Source organism: Molossus molossus, unplaced genomic scaffold (assembly GCF_014108415.1).
Source record: "Molossus molossus isolate mMolMol1 unplaced genomic scaffold, mMolMol1.p scaffold_m16_p_8, whole genome shotgun sequence".
Taxonomy (NCBI): Eukaryota; Metazoa; Chordata; class Mammalia; order Chiroptera; family Molossidae; genus Molossus; species Molossus molossus.
In genome coordinates this window covers 104,247,432-104,274,412 of record NW_023425402.1, presented here as the reverse complement: position 1 = coordinate 104,274,412, position 26,981 = coordinate 104,247,432, and the positions used below count along the sequence as shown (strand labels likewise).

General features: G+C 39.9%; 1 long non-coding RNA gene across 1 annotated transcript; it reads right to left on the bottom strand.

Moving 5' to 3' along the window:
• Positions 1–1,066: 1,066 nt before the first annotated feature.
• LOC118621802 lies at positions 1,067–26,155 on the bottom strand. Its single transcript, XR_004957794.1, has 4 exons — positions 26,006–26,155; positions 13,073–13,171; positions 5,866–6,009; positions 1,067–1,615 (listed from the first exon to the last, which is right to left on the bottom strand). It is a non-coding gene; the product is annotated as an uncharacterized LOC118621802 (long non-coding RNA).
• Between the last annotated feature and the right edge of the window lie 826 nt (positions 26,156–26,981).

Sequence of the window (26,981 nt, the reverse complement as noted above, 5' to 3'; positions counted from 1 at the left end):
AGTCTAACCACTGAACCTCACCAGCCAGGGCATACTTTACATATCTTTTTAATGTATTGTTTTGTATCTGCTCAGGACTCATTAAAAACCATTTAAAAGATAGAATGCTAAACAAAGACACTCTCTCAGGACTGAAAAATGACATTAGTTCTCAGATTGTAGTATACCAAGGCCCTCAAAGGTTGAACAGAAACAGATTCAGCCCTGGCTGGTTTGGCTCAGTGGTTGAAGCATCGACACGAAGACCAAAGAGCCTTGGGTTTGTTTCCAGTGAAGGGCACGTACCTCGCTTGCGGTTGGGTCCCCAGCCCTGGTAGGGCTTGTGCGGGAGGCAACCAACTGATGTCTATCTCTCACATCAATATTTCGCTCTCTCTCTTTCTCTCTCCCCTTCCCTCCCGCTCTATCTGAAGATAAATGGGAAAATATCCTCGAGTGAGGATTGAAAAAAAAAAATTCAAACCTGGAAGGATGAGTTTCACTACAGATCACAAAAGACTGAAAAGACAGGGAGGACAGACTGGTCGTCCTCAAGAGAAAAAGTACATTGTTCTGCAACAATGGCAAATCCCAGAAGAGAAATAACAACTCTAACTGCTGAAAGGAGAAAAAGAAAATCTCAAATATAAGTTTTCTTTACCCAGCTAAGTTTCATTTAAGAGTTAGGGCTAAATTCTGACCCTATCAAAGTTTACCATTAACAGACCTTCACGAGGAGAACTACTAAAAGATGTGCTTGATTGAGAAGAACAATGGACCTTGAGAAAAGATGTGGAAGCCACGGGGCAGAGGTGAGCAAAGAAATTTGCAAATATTTTTTATAACTAAAAACTAGGGTGGATCCACGTTTTGTAGGATATAGAACTTTCATAATTTGGGAAACCCTTTCTAAGAAAAGTATTAATAAATAATGAGGTATAAACGTTTACATTTCCTTTGAATAAGAATAGAAATCACAGCAAATTAAAAATTTAAATTGTAGCTAAATGCTACAAAATTCAGGAATATATTACATTTTATTATAATTTTACCTCCTCTATAATACATTTTATTCCCTATAATTTTTTGGCTACATACTCTTGGTCCATCTCTGGATGTGAAAACTACTTTTAAATATCATCCTATATAAAAAAGTAGAAAGATAAATCAGTCTTCTAACACAGTTGGTCAAAATTTGTTCCTTTACAATAAAATCAGCCATAGTTCAGAAAAGTTTATTTTAGCTTCACATTTGTTATTGTTGTTGGCTGGGGAGTCTTCAGATAACTCCAACCCTTTGATCTGACTGTCACAGCAAGCTGATCAAGGTCGCTGAGTTTCACCACACCCTATCCCCCCACCCCCACCCTGCCGGGGCAGTTCTCAGCGGTGAGTGTGCCAAGTCACATGGCCCTCAGGTTCAGAGCGGAACAGTGGGAGTCGCCTCTTTGGGCACGATGCTGAGGCTCCATGGGGTCCAGTGCCCATGCATCCCTCTCCCGCAGCTCCAAGATCACCACCAAAGCAAGAAGACTGGCCTCTGGGCAGGCGGGACTCCGTTCCTCTAACTCTTGGGGCTGCTGCTTCCTCCTGGTTTCAGAGCCTTGGGAGGTTCCATCAAGTTAAGGCCCTGAAGCTAAAACATTACATAGTAAATTCACTTTCAGCACAGACTATAGAAAACAACATTAACAAAACAGCAATAATAGTAATAACTGTTAGGGGAACAATTACTTCCCACTCATCTGTCCACAGGAGGGAGAAAAGTTCTACTTCAATCTCCACAAGTGATACAATATATTTTTTTCTTTCCCTTTATTGATTTTAGAGAGAGAGGAAGGGAGAGGAGAGAGATAGAAACATCGATGAGAGAGAGATCGACTGGCCACCTCCTGCATGCCCCCCACTGGGAATTGGGCCCACAACCAGGGTACATGCCCTGACCGGGAGTTGAACCGGTGACCTCTTGGTGCATGGGTCAACGCTCAACCACTGAGCCACACCAGCCGGACTATAAAAACAGTCTTAATTTCTCTCTGTACCCTTAACCATTCTTCCCAAAGGCATGAAGGGAGACTCTGCAGTCGGAAGAGCTCTACATGCTTGGCTCAGCCCCTGCTATTCTCTCTCCTCCGGAGGAGCCTGCCCTCGAGAAGGAACCTGCTGGTATGCCTGTGTCCAGGTGCTGAGAACCAGCCTTGTTAGGGAGACCTGCTGCTGCCTCACTGTGCCATCGGGGGCCAAGTCCATCTAATTCAGAAACAAAGTATCAGCAAGCCCATCTGGCCCTAGACCTAAAACCACTGTCTCCAATCAACTTTATATAAAATAAAGCTAATATTATATTTGGCTTTGCAGTCTCTTATTCCTGACTCTCTCCCCCTTTTTTTCTCTGTATTGGTTCTGAATTCCCGAGCGAAAGAGAAATGCTACCTATGGGATATCCCACAACGTTAATAATAAAGGCTAATTTGGGGAGCTATTTAAAAACAGGTGAAACTAATAAACAGATAATGTGGGAGAAGAGAGAACATTCTTTCCAATTTTTCCTATCAAGTAGTCTTTTTTGATTACTAGGATGTTTAAATATTTTTAAATATTTGTTTGCCATTTGTGTTATTCTTTTTTATGTTGCTTTTTAAATGTTACTTATTTAATTTTTAATTAATTTTTTTTTTTTTAGAGCGAGAGGAAGAGGGAGAGAGAGAAACATTGATGTGAGAGAGAAACATCAATCAGCCGCCTCCCACATGAACCCTACTAGGGATGGAGCCTGCCACCCGGGCACGTGCCCTGACTGGGGCTTGTACCTGGACCTCTCAGTCCATGGGATGGTGCTCAATCCACTGAGCCACACCGGCAAGGCTTATGTTGCTTTTTAAAAGTTCTTTGCTCCCTGGCCCATGTGGCTCAGTGGGTTGAACGATGTCCTACACACTAAGAGGTCACCAGTTTGATTCCTGGTTGGAGCACATGCCTGGGTTTTGGGCTCCATCCCCAGCGGGGGGTGTGGAGGAGGCAGTCAATGCATGTTTCTCTCTCCTTCTCCCTTCCTCTCTCTCTAAAAAAAATTAAATGAAAATATATTTAAAAAGTTCCTTGCTCATTTGTGTATCAAGGCATTCTTTTTCTAATTGATTTTTAAAATACTCTTTACTTACTAAGACTAAGTATTTAACTCTTTGCCTTACATATTATAAATATTGTCTTTAGTTTATTATATTAAATATTGTTTATGGTGTTTTATGCAGAATTTTAAAACTTTATCAGGATTTTTCTTCCTCATTTTTTTTGTCTCTGGTATTATTTTTAGAAAGCCCTCTCTTCTTACAGATTATAGAAATATCTGCCTAAATATCCACCAATACTTTGATGTGTTATTTTGTTTTTGATTTGACTTATTTGAAATTGTTAACCTATCTAGTATTTATTTTGTTATTTGGTAGGGATCCACATTTTTATTTTTCTAAATAGTTAATCAAATATTTCAAACTTTGTTGAATAAGTCATCCTTTATCCCCTGACACAAAATGCTATCTCTAGGAAAAACTAAATTGTCCTCATGTACATAGATCATTTTTAAACTCTCAGTCATGTTCTGTTGATCAACATATCTATTATTCTACCAGTGTCATTTCATTATTCTACCTTTTAAATATTTGTATAATAAACTGATATATGTCCTCCCTAATAAACTTCTTAAAATTTTCTCAAGATGAATTTTAGAATGCTTTTTCTTAATATTACAGTAAAATAATAAAAAAAATAGATATGTGAGAATTGGAAATTTTATTTGAATTTCATATTGATTTGCAAATATTTGACACTTTTTCATTATTGACACAATATGATACTGACAGGACCCATCAGATATTTTTTTACTTTTAAGCGAAGTCACTTTGCTCTTTTTCTGAGATGTTATCATGCCCTGGGATCTAGGTCCTGAAGCCCTTGTTAATGTTAATCATTTTGGTGAGTGTGAGAGAGTTATAAAAGCCTTTGCCTACATTGTGCTTATATTCCACTAAATTAAGACTACACTGCATTGACACAGAGTCGTGTAAAACAGAAATAGAACTCTGTAAGTCGTGACTATCAGGACACTGCTCCGTGCTTACATGTGCAGAGTGGGCTGGGATGACGAATGACAGAGGGAGCAGAATGCGATGGATCGGACGGTAAGGGAGAGGGAACAAGGCACCGCCCAGGGCAGAAGCAGCGTCTGGACTGCAGAAAGCAAATTATAAGGCAGATTCACATGTGTTCCAGGCTAGCAAGGATAATGTGAATGTACAATAATTTTTCAAGAGGGAAATTAGGGAGAAAGGAACCAATTCTTAGAAGCCCTTCCAACATGGATCAGCAATACAGATTTTATGTGAGCAAAAGTTTGGACCTAGCCCGGCCAGTGTGGCTCAGTGGTTGAGCATTGACCCATGTACCAAGAGGTCACTGGTTCAATTCCGGTCAGGGCACATGCCCAGGTTGTGGGCCTGATCCCCAGTGAGGGGCATGCAGGAGGCGGCCAATCAATGTTCCCTCTCATCAATGTTTCTAACTCTCTCTCCATCTCCCTTCCTCTCCCTCTCTAAAATCAATAAAGAAAAAAAAAGTTTGGACCTATTGTAGTTTCTGAAAAATCAAAATGGTGCTGAAGGAAGATAATTCTTGCTGCAATAAGCATACAAGTTTGGATAAAATGTAATTAATAGTCTGCTTAGGGAACTGGTGCAATAATTTATTTTGGAATTTATTCACTCAATAAATTTGCTAGAATATTGCTCATTGGGTGCCTAGCATCGTGCCAGAGTTAAAATGACTTTGTTTGCAGCCCCAAATCTATTTTCACAAGGACTTCACGACAGATGTCTAATGACACCACTTACAAAGAGGGAGACATTCCCCAGGTACTTCCGTACTTTGTTCAACAGAAATTTAACTGCCCAAGTGGATGTGTGATGGATGTTATTCAATGATTAATGCAGCAAATTCCCTCCTTCACCCTCTGCAGCAGAAATCTCCATTTAACCCCTTGGGATATGTAAGTGCCTCATTTCTTAAGAAACTACAGTGAGATTAGGAAGAAGGGAGGGCTTCAGAAAGCAATTAGAAAGAGGGCAGTTTAATCCCTCCTTATTGAAAAGCAGCTTCAACCAATGTGCTGCCTACTAAAATAAATTTGAACCTACAAAGGAGTTTGCGAGATAACTTGATCAAATAGGAAAATCAGAGGAATAAATAAAACAGCTATTAGAACAACCTATTTCTCTTATGTTTGTTTTTTCAGTGCATTGAGTCCAATAACAGAGAAATCCCACTGAAATAAGTACTTGTAAGCATCTCATAGGTGCTTTTCAGTCTGCAAAAGCCCCACTCCTATAAGTGTGAATATATCTTTTCAACATATCACTGAAATCTACATGATCAGAAGCAAAACACTTGTTTCTGGTTGTTGCTGCTATTTAGAATGGGAGGTGATGTGGAACTGGACATTCCTACTCAAGTGAGCTCCAAAATATCGGCTTCATTCTGAGCCTTTAACTCCTCTCCACTTTCTCTTTCTTGTAACAGCTGCTATGTGAGATGGTCTGGGAGAAGACGACAGACTGCACGAAAGCATAAGCACAGGTTTTTTATTTAAAATGTTCTTTTTACTGATTAATTGAGAGAGAGAGAGAGAGAGAGAGAGAGAGAGAGAGAGCGAGCGATCAACTTGTTGTTCCACTTATTTATGCATTCACTGGTTAATTCTTGTATGTGCCCTGACCGGGGCCCTGGTGAATCGGGATAATGCTCTGACCAACTGAGCTGCCTGCCCAGGGCCAGCATAGATTCTTTGCAAAAGCACATTTAATTTTGGTTTTTCAAGCCCACTTTCCCTCAGACCTGGCATGCACATGGCCCTCAGCTCTTCTTCTGACCGCACAGGCCCTTTATCTCTTTAGTCAACGGTTCAAGGAGAGTCTCGCCACCAGGGGTGCCCCGAGGTAGAAGAGGGAAGAGAGGCTGATGATGCGCTTAATCTTGTTCCTGTCGTTGGGAAAAACCTATATGTGGTGGTTCCCAAAAGATTTACGGACAATTAAAACAAACTATTTAATATAGGTGAGAATGACTTTCACAACTGGCTACACACTTTTTAAGAATAACATGTGCTCATGGCAACAGACAAGCAAACAAAGAAATTAACAAAACAGAACAACAACAAAACCAAAAACAAAGGAAAAAAATTAAATAAATGGTTCGCAACAGAAGAATGTACAAAGCAAAAGTGCTTCTCACCCACTTCCCAGACTTTTTTCCAAAGCATATACATAAAATACTAATTTATTTTAGACAAATGGATCATGTTATGCATGTTCTCTTCCAACTTGCTTTTTTTTTTTTTTTTTTTGCACAAGCTATTTATCTTGGACTTCTTTCTATAGCTCTATTTCCTTCGTTTAAACATCTGCACACAAGCACAGATGTGCCATAACATATAAGAGAACAGGATCCTAATGGATGGGCCTTCAGCTGGTTGCTGGCTATTTACAAATAATGGGGCGATGGTTATTCTTGTTCATGTGTGTAAAAAAAAAACTATAGGTTAAATTTCTAAATGGAACTGGAAGATCAAAGGATGTACTTAAAGTTAAAAGTAACATTTATACGTTACAGTTTAATACATCCTGCCAAATTGTTCTCTAAAAGGGTTGTCTCTGTCTATACGGCTACTGGTGGGAGGAGACAGTAGTGTTCCCACACCCACAGCAGATATTTCTGCCCTTAGCAATATGAAAGAGGAAATTTCACTTCCCAATTTTAGAAGCTTTCATTTCTTCAGTTATAACTGAGCTTGAACTTTGTATATGCTTACCAGTTTTTTCCCTGCAAACTATTTATCTATTGTTTTTTAAATCAACTTGTTTACCTTTTTATTGATATGTAAGAAAATTTGGATATCAAGAAAATTACCACCTTGTCATACATACTAAAGATGTTTTTTCAAGAAAGTGTAATAAACATTTTATTTTAAAAGGATGTTCCTAGTTTTACCAGTAGACCCCTTATCCAGGTTGAACTTGATTTAAAATCATTTCTATTTACATCTCTCACTAGGAAAACTGGATTTAATCAATTTCCCAAAGAAAGTGCATTCTTCTATTTGATTTAATCTTAAGGTAGTTGTTTGATGTAACTTTAATACATAGTCATTACTTCAAAGATAGATTTATGTTTCAGAAAGAAGAAAAAATTAGGAAAGAACAACGAAAACTCAAAGAATAATGATGACCATCTTCATGTCTCATAAAATCTTTAGAATAAAATAAATTAAGAATATAAGGGATAGAATATTCAGGAAGATTTGAAGCCTTGCTCAGAACTGTGTCTTTAATTACTTTGCCAAATTTTTAAAAAAATCATTTCTATTGCAACTCTTTCATTAGAGTGTATCCCGATAGGTGAATCCTGGGACAGAAATGATGTAAGATGTAAGAACAAGAGATGTTCAGTGAGGTTGTGGGGTGCAAGTTTACACAGTATGGGACTTAAGTCTTTACAATGCCACAACAAATCATTAGTGAGTCTTTGTATCAGTCCCATTAGGTTTCTTGTGGAAGCCCGTGAATAAAAAGAGTTTGTTTATGTCAAGGTTGCAGAAACAGCACAACAAAAATGAAAAGGACAGCAGATACCTCCGTAACATATACTGCCCCCCCCCCAAAAAAAAGAATGCTGCAAGGCCTATGCAACAATTCTCAAGGCACCCCAGCCCCATTCTGTATGAAGATAAGTGGGAAAATATCCTCCGGTGAGGATTTAAAAGAAGAAGAAGAGGGAGGGTGGGAAATTGTTCTCTCTGTCATTTGAGAACACAGGGAAGAGGTGGCTATTTGCAAACCAGGGTGAGGGCACTCACCAGGAATCAAGTCAGCCAGTACCTTAATCCTGGATTTCCCGGCCTCCAGAATTGAAAAGTAAATGCCTGTTGTTTAAGCTAATCAGTCTATTGTATTTTGTCATAGCAGCTTGAACAGACTAATACATGCACATACTGCCCATGTTGCTGCAATTTATTTTCCCACCATCTGTTTTTCAGGTTTATGCTGTACCTACCTACTTACCATGTGAGTGAGAAATGATAGTTTGCGATCACCCAAAATTCAGAATACTTAACATGTTGTCAAGTTTCTGAAACACATTTTCCCCATTTAAAGCTTGCCTGACTCAAATGTACTTTTTTTTTTTAGATTCTAATCCTCACCTGAGGATATGTTTTTATTGATTTTAGAGAGACAGGACGGGGAGAGAGAGAAACATCAATGTGAGAGAAAAACATCAATCGGCTATCTCCCATTCACACCCCAATCACAGATCAAACCTGCAACCTAGGTATGTGCCCTAACCAGGAATCAAACCTGAAACCTTTTTGGTGTATGGGATGATGCTCCAACCAACTGAGCCACCCAGCCAGGGCTCAAATGCACTCTTAATTATTCAGAGTAATTCAATGTTCTCCTTCTTATTCAGCTATCTGATGTTCGATTAAGATTAATGCATTTGAGAGCCCACAACACCAGACTTCATGCTGGGGAGTGTCAAATGATCTTCCAGTATGTAACTACCAATAAGCAGCATGTCCTGGGCAGACTAAATGGGTGAAACATGCTTGCTATGAGGTCCTCACAGCATTCCACATTCTCTTAACAACTTGGTCTGTAGCAGGACGGAGGAGCAGAACTATAATGCTCTCTCTTACTAAGGCATCATGAATTCAAGTAGTGAAGTCTATTGTATAAAAATAGTATTTCCATGTTTTCTTTTTGTTTTTGTTTTGCATTTGCCTTCAGATAGAACAGAAGGGAGAGATGAGGTAAGAGAGAAAGAGAAACATCGATGTGAGAGAGACACATCCAGTGGCTGCCACCCACACGACCGCAACTGGGACTGAAGACAAACTGCAACCAAGGTATGTGCCCTCAGCGGAACCGAACCTGGGACTATGTGGTCCCTGGGCCGATGCTCTAACCGCTGAGCCAAACCGGCCAGGGCTCCATGTTTTCTAATAGCCATCTAATAACTATGATCACAGGGAAGGGAGGGATTAAAGGAGGCTATGAACAAAAGTCCAGTGGGAACCAGGAGACTTCCTGCCTTTCCAGACTGTTCCATTACAGCTTCAACCCTACCCATAATTCAAGTTGTCCTTCAAAGAGGCCTTGAAACTTTAAATTGGCTCATTCTCTTCATTCCCATTTGCAAAGCAAATGGGTATTGTTATCCCAATGCCATCTAATTTCCTGAAATGATGGCAAGCAAGTCATGTCGCATTTGTGATTTCTTTTTATAATATTTGTCTGGAGCTGCCTTTTCCAAGAGTGGTCCTGAATCAGCAGGATGGGTATCTCCTGGGGGCTTCTTCAGTGCAGGATGCTGGCCCCATCCCAAAGCTGCCAAATCAGAACCTGCAGTTTATTAAGATCCCTAAATGATGGCCTGTGTACATTCAAGTTTGAGAAGCACTGGTTTCAAGTACTGTGCTCTCTACCTAGTAAAGTTACCTCTTTTGACTTAATAATACTCAGGAACAAGGTGAAGGTTTTCCCATAAACCTAACGTGGCATTCGATATTCTGTCAACAATTAGGAATCACAGTAGGGTCTCTTTTTCCCCATATAAAAAAACCTAATATTTAAGTCTACAAATGAATCAGAAACATTGTTTCCATTTCCATTTCGGATGAATGTAGTACTGCTCAGAACCGCTAAATTGGAAGCAAAGAACTGTTTCCTTTCAGGTTAATGGGTTTCCCCTCATCAAGCTGTCCTTCTTTCATGTAATCTAGACTTGCCTCCACCTATTTATTTTTTTATAACTGTTTTTCTTTTTAATAGGATTATTCATCCTTCCAATATTAACAGCAATTAGACTCACCTCATGGTGCGTCATACCAACTCAGTCTGTGACAGTTAGAATAGGATGATCTTAGTCTTGTCTCAGTAACAAACTTTGACAACCAAAACAAAGTAGCAGGCAAAATACATGAAGAGGATTAACAATAAAGGATCACAGATGACAAGAACTTCTCAAACACAGTGGCGGCGGCTGCCTGTTCTGCCCTTATGGACATGACGGCGGTCACTCTGCTAGGGCTGATGACCCTGGGACATAGTCTTAAACTGTGTTTTTCAGAAAAGTTTTTAGCAAAGACTCTTAAAAAGCCTTAGAAACATTAACATTCTCTTTCCAATTCTAATCTATTTAATTTTATTGGAAAACATTTACATAGCTCATCAGCAGGCTCTCTAGTATTGAGCAATATTTAGCATGCTGTAATCATGGGAAAGAGATTTAGATTAAATGCTGCTTTTTATTACTATTCAATCATCATAAGTTGTTCCACTTTTTATCTTTTTAGTCAACAGATTTCAAAGGTGGGAAAATATCTTCATTTGCAGATATACCTATATTTATCTCCTATTATATTTTCCATTAGTGTCTCTCTGAGATTTATTCCCGGTGATTCCCAACAAAGTAAATGTGAATCTCCTAACACCAGATGCTAATAATAAAGAGAAATGCCCCTGATCTCTCAGAGATGTTACGAGAATAAATTAGATAATATTTACAGAGGAATTTGACCTCACTAGAGACAGTATATAAATGAAATGTGAAAAACAAACCTTTAAAGAACAAAAAATTCTATTCAATTGTAGCCAGATTGACTTGACAGTACCAAATTATGTTCTGAGTAAAGCAAACAGGCCTAATCATGGCTCCACTGGCTGTGGATCAATGCCAAGTCCTGACAATGAATTCCAGGTCTCGCCGAAACCTCGGGTATCACTTTGGATGTGTGCAAAACGAGCTCTTTGTCTTTTTCTATACGTCTACATTTATTATACTTGGAATACTAGTAAAGCCTTGCATATACTGGGGTGAATTAGCAAAGCTATTTTAACCCTCTTGCTACATTGACTAACATGGAAGAATTGTTAATAAAGGAAACAGATTTTAATATAGGGAACAAATATACATTCAGACAAACTCTTTTTCATTTATATTATCTAGAATCCAAAGTAGCTTTCAGCAGGACAATGGACAAAGAGAATCCTAGTTATTATATGGGAAGGCAAAGCTGTCCTCTCAGGTACGAGCAAACTTATTTTTTTTAAATTGATTTTTAGAGAGAGAGGAAGGAAAAGAGAGAGAAACTTCGATCAGTTGTGCCCCCACGATACACTCCAAATGGGGATTGAAGCTGCAGCCCAGGGATGTGCCCTGACCAGGAATTGAATCCTCAACCCTTTGGTGCCCTGAATGATGTTCCAAGTGAGCCATCCGGCCAGGGCACACTCTTTTTTTTTTTTTTTCCTAATCTTCACCCAAGGATGTTTTTCCATTGATTTTCAGATAGAGTGGGAGACAGGGAGGGAGGGAGAGTGGAAGAGAGAGAGGGAGGGAGGGAGGGAGGAAGGGAGAGAGAGAAACATTGATATGAGAGAGACACACCGATTGGTTGCCTCCTGCACAACCCTGACCAGGGCCAGGGCCGGGAATTGCACTGCACCCGAGGTACATGCCCTTGACCAGAATCGAACCCACAACTCTTTGGTCCATGGACTGATGCTCTAACTGCTGATCCAAACTGGCCAGGGCCAAAACTCATTTAAAATATATATGTATATTTTATTGATTTTTAGAGAAGAATGGAGAGGGAGAAAGAGATAGAAACATCAATGTGAGAGATAACCATCTATTTGCTGCCTCTTGCACGCCCCCTACTGGGGATCGAGCCTACAATCCAGCCATGTGCCCTGACCAGGAATCGAACCAGTGACCTCTTGGTGCATGGGTTGATGTTCAACCACTGAGCCCCAGTGGCCAGGTTAACTTTTTAATGGGATTATTTATGGGACATGGGAAAGGCATGCAACCCCACCTATTTTTCAAATGACCAGCCACATTGCCCCAGATTCTACCATTTAAAATTCTTCTGAGTTAAAAAAAAGCAAAATTAGCCCGGCAGTGTGGCTCAGTGGTTGAGCATCAACCCATTCACCAGGAGGTCACCGGATCAATAAAAAAAAGGCCCTGGCCCGTTTTTCTCAGTGGTTAGAGCATCGGCCCACAGACCAAAGAGAACCTGGCTCGGTTCCTGCTAAGGGCACGTACCTTGGTTGCAGTTTGTTCCAGCCCTGGTTGGGGTTGTGTGGTAGCAGCCAGTCGATGTGTCTCTCTCACATCCATGTTTCTCTCTCTCTCTTCCTCCCTCTCTCCCTCCCACTCTATCTGAAGATAAATGCAAAAATGTCCTCGGGTAAGGATTAAAATAAATAAATCAATAATGAGACAATACTTTGCAAACTTTGATACAAAGAAAAACAGGAGAACTGAAAAATTTCAGATTGTGTCTAAGCAATTGTTGAATTGTTCTAGAACAGCCCAGATTTTAATATTCAGGCAGCCTCCACCTTTCCGTTTCAGAGGGCTCATCAACAGCAAGCATTTATAGTACAATCTTACTGTGTTGAAATTGCTCACCAAGAACAGAACACTAGAAAACATGCTAACAGGATAGCTTTCTTGTGGAGCCAACAGCAGATATTCGGGTGGAAATGAGAAACGCAACATGGAAATGAATTTAGAGATGGAAATATCAGAGGAGCCTAGATAATAAATGGCAAGTAATTGACATGTATTACATTATAACTAAGTTCTGTAGCAAGAACCTACTATAGATCTCAGAATGTAGAGTAGCTCCTTGATACATTCAATGTAAAAAAGGCCTTTAAAAATTGTTCTCTTATGCCAGAAATATGTGCTGTATATGTTTTTTGTTTTGTTTTATCCTATAAAACATATGGTTTCCAGAAAAAGATGAACTGATACCCCCCGTCTCCCTGCTCCTACCAGAACACTGTAATATGGTTAAGTATAAACTTTTCCATAGCAACAGACATTGTATACAGACATGAACCCTATGTATCTCCCTTGAAGAAAGCTTTCAGGTTATAACAGACAAATTTAAAATAAAGCCTATGATCCCACACCCTGAAGCCTGCTTCCTCAACAAACTCAAGACAGAGTACATTGACAAATGACTCACCGTAGCTTCTCATTGCTCATTTCTTTGCCTTCTTTTTTTTCTTTAAATGGCACTTCAGCCTTAATAGTTACAGAGGTTTCAAGAGAGGACTAGCACCACCTGAAAAAAAAAAGTCAAAAATCCAATACAATCATGGTTTGAGAAGTTCAGCACTGGGCTTATTGAATAGCATTGGAGGTATTGGTTTCTCTGTTTTGAGACCAAACACATTCATTCCTGCTACCCTTCATGGTTTTATTTTGTGCTTTTCTACTTTATGAACATTATTTGAACACTGGCAACCTGGTTAGCTGTCATTCTAAAATAGATATTTCACATAGGGGAAAAGGTAGCTTTGTGGGGACAATATCTTGAAATGTTTTTATGAACACATATAAAATACATGATATTAGGCCCCTGGAAGTACTACTGGCTACAGCAGGGGCAAACTAGGCTTATACAGGGAGTTGCGTATGCAAAGTATAATTAGATTCCCCAAACACTTGCCTATGCAGAGTGGATGCCTCCCTTTGCTCACCCTAATTAGGCAGGAGGCGCTGCCTGGGGCCGGAGAGTCATCTACTCAGGATTGTCTGGGTGTGGGGAAAACTGAACGCTCCCTGCAGCTAACACTGTGCTTTGTTTTTAACATGCAGAACTAGGCTTGCCCACTGCTATTGATTATGCTTAGGAGAGAGGAAGTTAATGATATGTTGTGAGTATATGTACCATATTTCATCCCTATTCAGGTTTTAAACAGCATCCTCCTCCAAATATTCTACTCTAAAGGTTGCATGCTGAAAAGTGAAGCAGATGGTCCAGTTTTAGATTTCTTTTCCTTTAGAATTTCTTATGCAGCTCAGGGACCTGGGTCTTCTGGGATCTCAAATTATATTTCAGCCCATTATACGTATATCAGTGTTGATACTAAGACAGCATGTAAGAATTAGTCAAAATCCACATGGCCACAGCCTTCGCTGCTTCTTAGTATGCCTTGTGCTGTTCATTTTAATTGAAAATATACTAAAAGCAAGATTGATGTGTTTTCTATCCCCTTAAAATAGAAACAGGTTCTGGGCTCATAATTGAGCACTCAGAAGCCCCCTCTCCTTATTAACATGCCCTCTCCAATTTGTGCCTCTGTTTGCACAATATAAATGGCCTTTAACAGCCCTTCATTCATACAATGGTCTCACTAACCCAAAGAAAATTAGTAGCAGGCAAAAGCCTATTTTTACTGACACAGAGACAAAAATGCTAATTACCTTAAAATATTCTCAAGTGTATATCTTTGGCACCCTTCCAGGCAAGGCTCAAAAGTTTTTCCCCCCATTATTTACTAGGAAAGTTGTTTTTGTTTTATATTCAGGCTTATACATAAGTATAAATTTATACTTATAATTTGAAATCTTTTGAGTCTAGAGTACTGGTGATGGGTGAAGTATTGGTTTGCTTTCTTCTAACACATGGGTTAACTTGAGAGCATTATGCATTTGTGATTAATTGTGGTTTTGCTATTTTTGTTAAGACATCCAGGAACATTTGCAGGAAAAAAATGGCTAAAAATTTGAATTTATTTTATTGAAACATATTAATTACCATAAAATCTTACTTTTTTCTCAGAATCACTTTTCTCTGATAATTAAATTTATTTGTTCAAGTTTATACACTAAAGTACTCCCTTTGGAAATGTTTTTAAAACTAAAACCTCTGATGTTCAAAAGAATTGATCAAGAAACAAAATTTAATGCAACTTACTAAATTATGATGTGGGGTGTGCTGACAATAGCTGCATAAAAACAATGAGCTTTTTATCACGTATGCAACAAATATTTATTGAGGACGTATTATTTTCAGAGTACTTTGCTAGGTTTGGTATATTTAAAAAAAAAAGAGTGAAAGGGCTAGCCTTCTTGAGGGAGTTTAAGAACCAAGTTTGGAGAAAGTGTCCATCCATGGATATATATACACAATGGAATATTATTCAGCTATAAAAAGAAGGAAATCTTGCCATTTGTGACAACATGGATGGCCCTTAAGGGCCTTGTGCTAAGTAAAAGAAGCCATACCGATTAAGATAAATATTTTATTATCTCAGTTATAAGTGGGATCTAAAACGGAAAAACAAAGGAGCTCATGGATACAGACAGCAGGTTAGTGGTTGCTGGAGGCGAGGGATGAAGGTGGGAGTAGGTAAAATAAGTGGAGGAGTCGAACACTACAAACTCCCAGTTATAAAATAAGGAAGGCATGGGCTGTAATGCAGAGTTAACAGTACTTTGGTGCATATTTGAAAGTTGCTAAGGGAGTAGATCTTAAAGGTTTTCATTACAAAACAGAAAAAACAACTGTGTAACTATGTATGCTGGTAGCTGTTAACTAGACTTATTGTGGTGAATATTATACAATATATTCACAAATATCAAATCATTATGTTGCACATCTGAAACTCATATCTTACAGGTCAGTTATACCTCAATAAAAATTTTTTGAAAGTCAAGTTTGGAGAAAAAATATATTCACACTAAAAGGGTTTTTTTGTTTGTTTGTTTGTTTTTTATCCTCACCCAAGGACATTTTTCCATATTTTGTACAGATAGAGTGGGAGGGAGAGAGAGGAAGAGAGAGAGAGAGAGAAACATCGACGTGAAAGGGACACATCGAGTGGCTGCCACCTGTACGAACAACCAGGGCCGGGGACAAACTGCAACCGAGGTACGCGCCCTTAGCAGGAACCAAACCCGGGTCTCTCTAGACCGCAGGCCGACGCTCTAACCGCTGAGCCAAATTGGCCAGGGCGGTTTTTTTTTTTTTTTTAATTGTTGAAAGTATTACAGATGTCCCCCTTTTTTCTCCACTGACCCCCTCCTTCCTGCTCCCACCCCCCTCCTGCCTTCCCCAGCCTAATCACACTAAAAGTTTAATCATAGTATAAAACAGCAATTTCAACCAGTGTGCTGCAAGCATTTTTAAAACATGCAGTAACTGACTATTTAGTCAGGGGCACTGACTTCTCTTCCTGTAGATCGTCAAATAAAAATATGACAACAGTCAACAAAGCAATCGCCATCAGTGTGGACGAATCAAAATTATACCTATTTTTTGTCAAATCGGCAAACATCATAATATATTTTTGGTGTGCCGCAGAATTTTAGTAATTAGTTTATGTGTGCAATGAGATGAAAAATCGCTGGTATAGAAATTTAGAAACAGTGGACGACAACAGAATATAAGAGGCCACAAGTCAGTGTAAGGTAAATGGTAATTAATGGTAAAAAAATAAGTGGTGTCTAACTCAATAATAAGGCAATTATTCTAGTTTTTAAAAATAGGCAAAAGATTTGAATAGACATTTTAATAAAGAAGATATACTAATGGCTAATAAGCACATGAACAGATGCTTAACATCATTAGTCATTAGGCAAATGCAAACCAAACTGCAATGAGAAATTACTGCACATCCACTAGAAAAGCTAGTCAAAAGACAGACATGATCAAGCATTGGGAGGATGTAGAGAAAGTGGAACTCCCATACAGTGCTGATGGAAATATAAAATGATATAGCCACTTTGGATTACAGATAGTTACTTTCCTAAAAAGTTAAACATAAACTTACCATAAACCCAACAATTCACTCCTAGGAATCTACTCAAGAGAAGTGAAAACATATGTCCCAACAAAGATGCATATATGAATGTTCATAGCAACATTATTCATAAGCCCCAAATGCAAAACAATAGAAATGCCTGCCAGCTGAAGGATAAATAAAATGTGGTATGCCCATACAAGGGAACACTGCACAGCAATGAAAGGGATCCAAGTACTGATACATGCTACAACATGGATGACTCTCAAAAGCATCCGCTCAATGAAAGAAGCCAGATGTAAAAGACTCCATTTGCATGACTCCATGTACAGGAAATATCTATAAAAGGCAATTTTATAGAGACCATAAACACATCAATGATTTCTTGGGGCTGGTGGTAAGAAAAGGGATTAACTAACTGCAAATGGGCATGAGGAAAAGTTTGAAGGTTATGAAAATGTTCTAAGACTGGATTCTAGTGATGGGTGCACAACTGTGTACATTTACTAAAAATAAGTAAGATGTATACTTTCAATGAGTGGATTTTATGGTATATAAATTATACCTCAATAAAGCTATTAAAAAACAAAACAAAACAAGTGTCATATATTTTCATAGGAATGGGTCAAAGTAGTCACCTGAACTTTTCAGTGCTGAAATGCAATTCAAACATGTATCGATATCAACAGATGTGAATAATTCTTCACAGTTTGCCATGTCCCTTACGATTTTCAAATTTATGTGTTGTTCACACCAATCTTGTGAGGTAGGATGAGTAAATATTAAGTAATACATGATGAACACTTTTGTATTTCCTTGAGCTTTGTTCTGAGGAAACCTTAAATACTGAATAGATCATATAATTGAAAAAAATCAAGGCACCCAGCCCTGGCTGGTTTTGCTCAGCGGTTAGAGCGTCAGCCTGCAGACCAGAGAGGCCCGGGTTTGGTTCCCACTAAGGGCACGTACCTCGGTTGCAGTTTGTCCCTGGCCCGGTTGGGGTTGTGTGGGTGGTAACCGGTCAATGTGTCTCTTTCACATTGATGTTTCTCTCTCTCTCTCTTCCTCCCTCTCTCCCTCCCGCTCTATCTCAAGATAAAGAAAAAAAAAATCAACACACCCCGAGGAAAACTTCCAAACTCATTTTATGAGGCTGGCAGAATTCTATTTCCAAAATCAGATAAAGACACTCAAAGAAAGAAAACTACAGGTCAATATCCCTGATGAATATAGATGCCAAAATCCTGAACAAAATATTACCAGATTGGATCCAGCAATACATCAAAAAAGTTAGTCACCATGACCAAGTGGGATTCATCCCAGGGATACAAAGCTGGTACAATATTAGCAAATCAATAAATGTGATATACCACATAAACAAAAGGAAAGATAAAAACCATAGGATCATATCAATAGACACTGAAAAAGCATTTGACAAAATCCAACACCCATTTCTAATAAAAATGCTCAGTAATGTGGGAATAGAGGGATCATATCTCGACATAATAAAGGCCATATATGGAAAACCTATAGCCAACATCATACTCAATGGGCAAAAACTAAAAGCATTTCCCTTAAGAACAGGAACTAGACAGGGATGCCCACTTTCGCCACTCTTATTTAACATAGTACTGGAAGTCTTAGCCACAGCAATCAGACATGAAGAAAAAATAAAAGGGATCCAAATTGGAAAGGAGGAAGTGAAACTGTCATTATTTGCAGATGACATGATATTGTACATAGAAAACCCTAAAGACTCCATCAAAAATCTACTAGAGTTAATAAATGAATTTGGCAAAGTAGCAGAATACAAAATTAACGTCAAGAAATCGATAGCATTCTTATATACCAATAATGAACTCACAGAAAGAGAAACTAAAAAAAAAATCCCATTTACCATTGCAGCAAAAAACTAAGATATCGAGGAATAAACTTAACCAAAAAAGTAAAGGATCTTTTCTCAGGAAACTACAGGACATTGAAAAAAGAAATAGAGGAAGATACAAAAAGTGAACACACATACCTTGTTCATGGATTGGAAGAATTCACATCATTAAAATGTCCATACTACCCAAGGTAATCTATAGATTCAATGCAATACCCATTAAAATACCAATTACATTTTTCATGGAACTAGACCAAATATTACAAAATTTTATATGGAACTAAAAAAGACCCCACAGCAATCTTGAAAAAGAAAAACAAAGTAGGAAGGATCACAATACCAGGTATCAGGTTATACTACAAAGCCACTGTAATCAAAACAGCGTGGTACTGGCACAAGAACAAGCATATAGATCAATGGAACAGAACAGAGAACTCAGAACTCAAGACATTATGCTCAACTAATATTTGACAATGGTGGCAAGAGCGTAAAGACAGCCTCTTTAATAAATGGTGTTGGGAAAATTGGACAGTTAAATGCAAAAAAATGAAGCTAGACCATCAACTTACACCATATAAGAAAAAATGCAAAATGGATAAAAGACTTAAATGTGACTCGTGAATCCATAAAAATCCTAGAAGAAAATGTAGGCAACAAAATTTCAGACATCGCACGCAGCATAATTTTTACTAATACAATGCCTAAGGCAAGAAAAACAAAGGAAAAAAATCAATACATGGGACTACATCAAAATAAAAAGCTTCTGCACAGCAAAAGAAACAAGCATCAAAATGGAAAGGGAACCCACTATAATGGAGAGCATAACTGCCAATGATACATCAGATAAGGGGCTAATTTCCAAAATATATAGAGTGCTCATACAACTCAACAAAAGGAAGACAAATAATCCAATTAAAAATGGGCAGAGGACCTAAATAGACACCTCTCCAAACCAGACATACAAATGGCCAAGAGCCATATGAAAATATGCTCACCGTCACTAGTCATCAGAGAGATGCAAATTAAAATGACTATGAGGTATCACCTCACACCTGCCAGAATGGCTGCCATCAGCAAATCATCAAACAAATGGTGGCAAGTGTGGAGAAAACGGGACTCTAGTACACTGCTGGTGGGAATGCAGACTGGTGCAACCACTATGGAAAACAATATAGTGTTTCCTCAAAAAATTAAAAATGGAACTGCCTTTTGACCCAGTGATCCCACTTCTAGGAATATATCCTAAGAAGCTTAAAACAGAAAGAATATATGTACCCCTATGTTCATAGCAGCACTATTTATAATTGCTAAGATCTGGAAACAGCCCAAGTGTCCATCAATAGATGAGTGGATAAAAAAGCTGTGGTACATATACACAAAGGAATACTATGCAGCTGTAAGAAAGAAAGATCTCTTATCCTTTGAGATGACATAGAAGGACCTGGAGAGTATTATGCTGAGTAAAATAAACCAATTGGAGAAAGAGAAATATCAAATGATCTCACTTATTTGTGGAATATAATGAACAATACAAGCTGATGAACAAAATAGACCCAGAGACATAGAAGTAGGGTACAGACTGACAAACCTCAGAATAGGGGGTGGGTTGGGGAGGGAAGAGATAAACCACAGAATTTATATGCATGTATGCATAACCAATGGACATAGACAACAATGCTGGGGGTGGGGCAGGATCCGGAGGAGGGTGTCAATGGAGGAAAAAGGAGAAATATCTGTAAGAAAAATAAATTAATAAAAATTGAAAAAAAAAAAAAAATCAAGGCACCCAGATGTAATCTGAATAAACTGGATACCAAGCATTATCATTGCCCCAAGTACCCCACATGTTTTCACAGACACTAGTACCCTCCATTTGCCAAACTATACTAAACCACAGGTAAGTTGTTTAATATAATAAGTCTCCCAACTGGAGACTCGTTACAGGACGTTGTCAATAGACTTGACTGAGCGACCTCACCTACAGACTTCCCTTGTTCCCCTGCTCACTGAAGTCTACTGTGGTTGCTTACTCTGATGTATACATTTACAAATACTGAAAGGCATATAATATAATGCTATCGACAATGAGGCACACAGCGACTAACATTACGGGAGCTAGTATTCCCACGCAGAAACAAAGCTGCCAAAAAACCCAAAATGGAAACTAGTGTATTAATTTGGTTCACAGCAAATCCTTCTTGAGTATTTCTCTTGAAAGCTCAAAAGGAACTTAAACAAACAATGCCAACTTAGCTGGACACAGAGAATGACATGTTTAAAGAAGTGTGACTTACAAAGTGTCCAATTATGTAATTTAAAAATGCATGTGGCATGTGCTCAGATACACTTAAACCAGTTAAAAATCACACGAACCTCCCTTATTTTGATAACACAGACACAAGACAGGCCAAACTGAATCCTTTGCATCCAGTCCGACATTTAATGCTCTGGGTCTGTGAGAAAGTCAGCCTCTGGGATAACCTCTCCCCGCCTTCTGCTCAGAGTTAGGTGTGAACGGAGTTCTCAGAGATGGAAGGAGAGCAGACTCTTCTACACCAACTTTTCAGCCTTCTCATCTCAGCCTCACAGTTGCTGATGCGACCTCTGCTTTCCAAAGAGGGCATGGATGCTTTGTATACTGTAGTGTTCTCTGTCTCCTGGTATGACCCGCAGAAATCTTTTTGCAGGGGACATGTGTTGCTTAAAGATGCTCCCATGATCTTTGATCTAACACAAGCCGTGCTTCTTGACTATGACTGAAATGTGAACGAGACTGGGTTCGTCTATAGAAATACAGAACTATTTCACTGATTTCAGTCAATAGTTAACTTTGATATTTTCAAGTTGTAAGAATTCCATATTAATTTATACAATGTAATACACAGAGTATTGAAAAAGCATGTGAGTCAGGGGGAAGAGAACTGGGTTCCGGAATGCACCCCTGTAACCTCGGTGAGGCTCCTCAACTTCCAGGATCTCAGTGTTCTTAAAGTAAAAAAAATAAAAATAAAAAATCAATCAGGGTTTCAGATGAAATACTTTAAGGTCTTAATCAAAATTTGACAAGTGTTTCTTGAGATGTTACTGTTCTTCTACAAGATAGAACTATTTATCTAAATAATTCATTGAGATCACATATATTTTGACCTAACATGTCCTCTGGCCTTTTCTGTACTGTTAGGATAAAAAAACTTAAAATTTGAAACTCTTAGACACAGAATCCATTTGTGCTATCATAAAATGCCACAAAAGTTGCAGCTGCAGAGTAAGAATGATAAGATAGGAACTAGATATTAATTGAATGATAATTCACAAACACATACATGCATACACACATATGGTTGCAAGGAATGTCATCTTAAACAGTGCCTTTCATTTTCTTTTTTTTTTTCTTTATTGATTTTTAGAGAGAGGAAGGGAGAGGGAGAGAGAGATAGAAACATCAACGAGAGAGAATATCGAATGGCTGCCTTCTGCATGCCCCTCACTGGGGATTTGGCCCACAAAATGGGCATGTGCCCTGACTGGGAATTGAATTGGCGACCTCTTGGTGCATGTGTTGATGCTCAACCACTGAGCCACACAGGCCGGGCCTTTCATTTTCTTTTGAATAAGTCTTAACTACACTGGCTTTCACACTTCCTAGAGCCCCCGTGTTCCTCAAAGGTACTTGTCTGGCCCTGGCACGGGTTAGAAGAATGAAATCTGTTCCTTCCCTGTCCCTTGGCACCCTTCTTTCTACCTGTTTTATTTATTTGGCTTCTAGTTAATATTTTGTTTGGAAAAGAGTCCTTAGATAAATACAGTCTGAAAAGCATTGCACTATATAATGTAAAAGATTTTGCTTAAATAGTGCACTTTAAAGAGGTAGTTTGTTTATTATACATACCACTTTGAATATGTCATCTTATGAGTTGTTACAGCAAAAACCAAAGGTTAGAAAATAATTTTCCACTTACAGTCTTTTCTAAGGTTATAAATGACATGTTGTGTTTAATTTTAGAGTCCCTGTACAAATCATCAACTACTGTAATAACTGTACAAATATTAATACTTGATTCAAGGAATCTCCTAAGTTAGAGCATAATCACACTCTGGATGGATAGGTTGCTAAATGGGAAAATCTGTTTAGACAGTTGTAATGAAATAAGTTTGATAGTCTTATTATCATAAAATTGATTGATATTTGGTGCAATTTATCTTTGCCAGAAAGATTTTTGAGAAAAGAAACAATCAGTAACTCAGATTAATCCCCCATATTTCCACTTCAGTCCAATTCATCTATCTCTTATTCTATGAATGGCCCTTTGGTCTGCTGGTTAGAACAAATTCTTTTTTGTTCCATAATGTAAGAAATCAAGAGCTGGTTTTTAATTTTATTTTTTAAGGACACCTGTCAATATTGATGTGTAAGGGTGTAAGTACCCTGCTTTGACTATCATTGACTTTCTAAATTCACTCAGAAAGCCTAACAAGATAGTAAAAATAAAATATAATTTTTGGGTCATTTCCCCCAGGACTTTGAATCAATTTACCACCCAGACAGGTTCTATGTTACTGAGAGACTTTGTGAAATAAAGGATAAATTATTTCAGCCAAAGGATTTTCTCATTTCAGTTCCCTAAATGTCTGCATTTTCCCCATAATAATGGATTTCGATTCCTCTATAAAATGCTTTGGGGACCACTGAGATAAAGTGTTATAAAAATGACCACTATATTGGAATAAAGTATAAAGGGGCCCTTTCCTATGCAGAACACCCACTAGTAAATCACAGGAGGTGGAGAAGCAGCTGGTGTCACCATGAAGACCATTGTAGAATGTCCTGGAGAGTCATATGGAATGGAGTCATTTCTCAGCTTTTTTCAAACCCCATGGAACGGACAACATGATATCCTCATCAATGCGGGCTTCTGTATCTCTTGGGTCTGACTTCCAGTAGGTTTAGCTCACCACACAAAGCAGAGTGAGAAAGATTTCCTTTATCTTTGATAAGTGGTTCACTTTCTCTTTTTGTTTTCTTCCTGCAAGACAGCTTCTGTTTTTTCCAAGTTCCACTCTAATGAAAAGGCAGGCATTAATAAAATCAACAAGCTCATTCCAGAGAGCACTGAGCCTTCCACAGTTCTCACTCCCACCTACTTATATTGTTGCTGTTGGAAACCTGATTTGAGTGCAGAGATCTTCCAGAACAGGATTCTGGTGTGATTGTGGGGCCATCCCAGGGGTTTGGAGCTACCTTCCTTCTGTTGCTCTCAGTTCCTTTCCTGTCTCAACATACATACTCGTCCAGGGTCTCTGAGTTCTCCCTGGGGAAACAGGCAGCACAACCTGGAGAACTACAGCAAATGGCATCTTTGCAGCTGGATTCAAAACCATGTTAGTTGCTACAGCAGCAGATTTGCAGGTAGACAGTCTCAGGGAAACACACAGGAATTGCTGACCATCCCTGACACTGTAATTTTTAAAAGGGCCTTAGAAAGAAACAACTGTTTTGCCGGAAATGTAAAAACATTAGAGAGGTAGGACAAAATATGATTCCACATGAAGATCAGGGAAACAGAGAACAATCAGAAGTAGTTGCTTTCTTCGGATCAACTTAGATGTGTGCTGAAAGTTAATTTTGACTATATTATATCACTTTAACCCTAATGACTCTATTCAAACTGGTGGCAGAGCTCTGACGTGTCACCTCTTGTTGATTGTGAGCTAGCTGGGCTCCTAAAGATGATGGGGTGGAGGTAAGGGGGTGGAGGGAGTGAAGAGGTGTGTTAAGCCCACTGCCCAGAATTCCTACGGACCCCTTTCCTGTGTTGGCCAGGAATGCTGGGCTGGGACACTGTGTGCTCTGCAACTTGCATAACAAAGGCAGGTCCCCACCAGCAGCTCTAGTGGCAAGCTTGCCGGATTGCCCCAGACAAACTCTGGCGCAGAGGAGAAAGTTCAGAAAACAACCCCAGGATCTCTCCATCCAGGTCTTGTCACACCTGGTTTCTCAAGAGCAGATTGCTCAGCCAACCTTTACAATCCCAGAGGAACGCCAGGCCAGGAGGCTGGATTCCAGCTACCTTTGCCATAATTTATTGAGGGTTTTAAAAGTAGAAAATAAAACTTTGAACTCAACGCATCTGCAGCTTTATGATTCAGGTGTGTTACTTACCTTCAGGGGCACCAAAGATCACTGAAGTTAAAGGGACGAAAAAAATTCTGTGAGCTGCAGAACAGAAAAGCATGTCTAGACCCGACCTAGCTGGTTCTCCTACCATATTAACTTGGCAGGAGGAGCAGAAGTCCGGGCCTTGCCTTTGTCCTTTTCTTATGGGTAGGATTTCCCCTACTTAAAGCCCTTTAATCCTCTCTCCTCTCCAGCTTTCCAGAGTCCAGAAGAAAGTAACTTTGTGGAGAAGGGGTGGGAAAGAAGGATAGGAAAAGAAACTGAAAATGACTTGTGAGGAAAAATACAGTGGGCCCTCAGTATCCTTGGGGAATATGTTGCAGGCCCCCCTGGATAGCAAAATCCAAGGATGCTCAAGTCCCTTATATAAAATAGCATAGTATTTGCATATAACCTATGCAATCCTCCGGTATACTTTAAATCATGTCTAGACTACTTATAATAATACCTAATACAATGTAAATACTATGTAAATAGCGGCAATGCTGCATTGTTTAGGGAATAATGACAAGAAAAAAAGAGTCTATACATGTTCAGTACAGACACAACCATCGGAGGCCTAACTACATATCAGCAACAACATAAAATATTTTCCATCTGAGATTGGTTAAATCCTTGAATGAGGCACCCTTAGATATGGAGGGCTGGAGGGCTGCCTGTGTTAGGTCAAGGGTGAAGTCACTTCTAACTTACATAGTATTGAAACCTGGAATTGAAATAGCTAGCCAGGCAATAGCTAGTCTGTAGGACTTGATCCGAATAGCATGGCCTGCTAAGCTTTTTCCTTAGCTTGCTAGGATATTAATAGCAGCCCATTCAGCTGTGCACGGACGCAGTGGGTTCATTTCTGTGGGAGTGCCTAGCATGGTGCCCTGTCATAGTAGGCGATGAATTTAATTCTGAAATTAAGAACCCACTGTTCTTCAATAGAAAGCAACTTAGTGATATTCCACGTTAGATGTAGCCATTTTAGTTAGGGAGAAAGCCAGGCCCAACAGGAGGGAGCAATATTTGGCCTAGCCAAAGGGGAGGACGTCTCTCTCTTGCCCAGGGACGTGGAAGCTTCCAGGCTTTTCCAGAGGTCCACCTCTCATGGTCCTGCGGAGGGCCTGGAGCGAGGGCTGCCTTCCAGCTGGAGCTGGCTCTGAACACTCTCCGTAGGGAGAGGGGGCAACTCTTAGCAATTCCTACCTACCCCACGTGTGTCTGGACAAGAGCGTGTGTGTGTGCGTGTGCGTGTGCGTGTGTGTGTGTGTGTGTGTGTGAGTGTGTGTGCTGGGGTGGTGCAGGGGCGGGCTGGGAAATTACCTAGCTCCTCGGAGGTCCTTATTGGCAATGCAGTCCGTGCACAGTATGGAGGCCCTGGGCCGGGCCGGGCAGAGGCGAGTGTTTGCAACAGGCCCGTTCCGAGTATCGCCCGGCCCTGCTCCGCCAAATCCCCTGGCAGGCCGACAGAACTGGTTTCACCCCTCCCCAGGCCCTGCGGGCGCGGGCGCGGGCGGGGAGCGCCGAGGTGCAGGCGCCCCGCCTGCCCGGGCCCGGCCCCGCCCCTCGCGCCCGCCCCGCCCCTCGCAGGCCCCGCCCCCGCGGCCTGCTGCTTTGCAGAGGAAGCGTCTGGAACGCAGGCCCTGGTTCTGGAACCGGCCAGCCCGGGGTATGTGATGTGTAAACAGCTTTGTTGTCACTCACATCGCGTCTGTGCGTTTCAGGAGGCCCGAGGTGGATTCTTCGGTAAAAGAAGAGTCATTTTGCCAGGAGCTTAGGCAGCCCCCTTGATATCTTTCTGAATTTCTGGGTTCTGTAGCCTCTTCCAGCTTCACTCCGAGTTTCTCTGCTCACCGCTGCCTTTGGAGGCTGCTTTCCGCCCCGGTGACCCTGCGGTTCCCACACGCTGGGACTGCCCCGGCGGCTCTGTGGTCAGGAGGTAGCTCTCTCCGCTTTCTGGAACAAGAGGTTTGAACCCACAGATTGCGGTGCATGGGTAACAGGACGAGAACCTCGCAAACTTCCCAGCCTTCCAGACAGCGTGGGTCCCTGCAAATTGCCATCGATTCCTGCTGAGCCGGGGTCCTCACCCCAGGTGTCGCCCCTTATTTCTCCAGGAGGAGACAGCTGTATTTCACCAGGGATGGAGTGATTTATGTGCACAATTTAAGTAGTGTTTTGGAGCTCTGAGGAATGCAAACTGCAGCATGACTTGACGGTACAATATACTTAGGGGAAAATGTGGAATGCACCGAATGTTTTCTTTTCCCTCTTTGAAAGCTAGTTTAAATCTACTTCG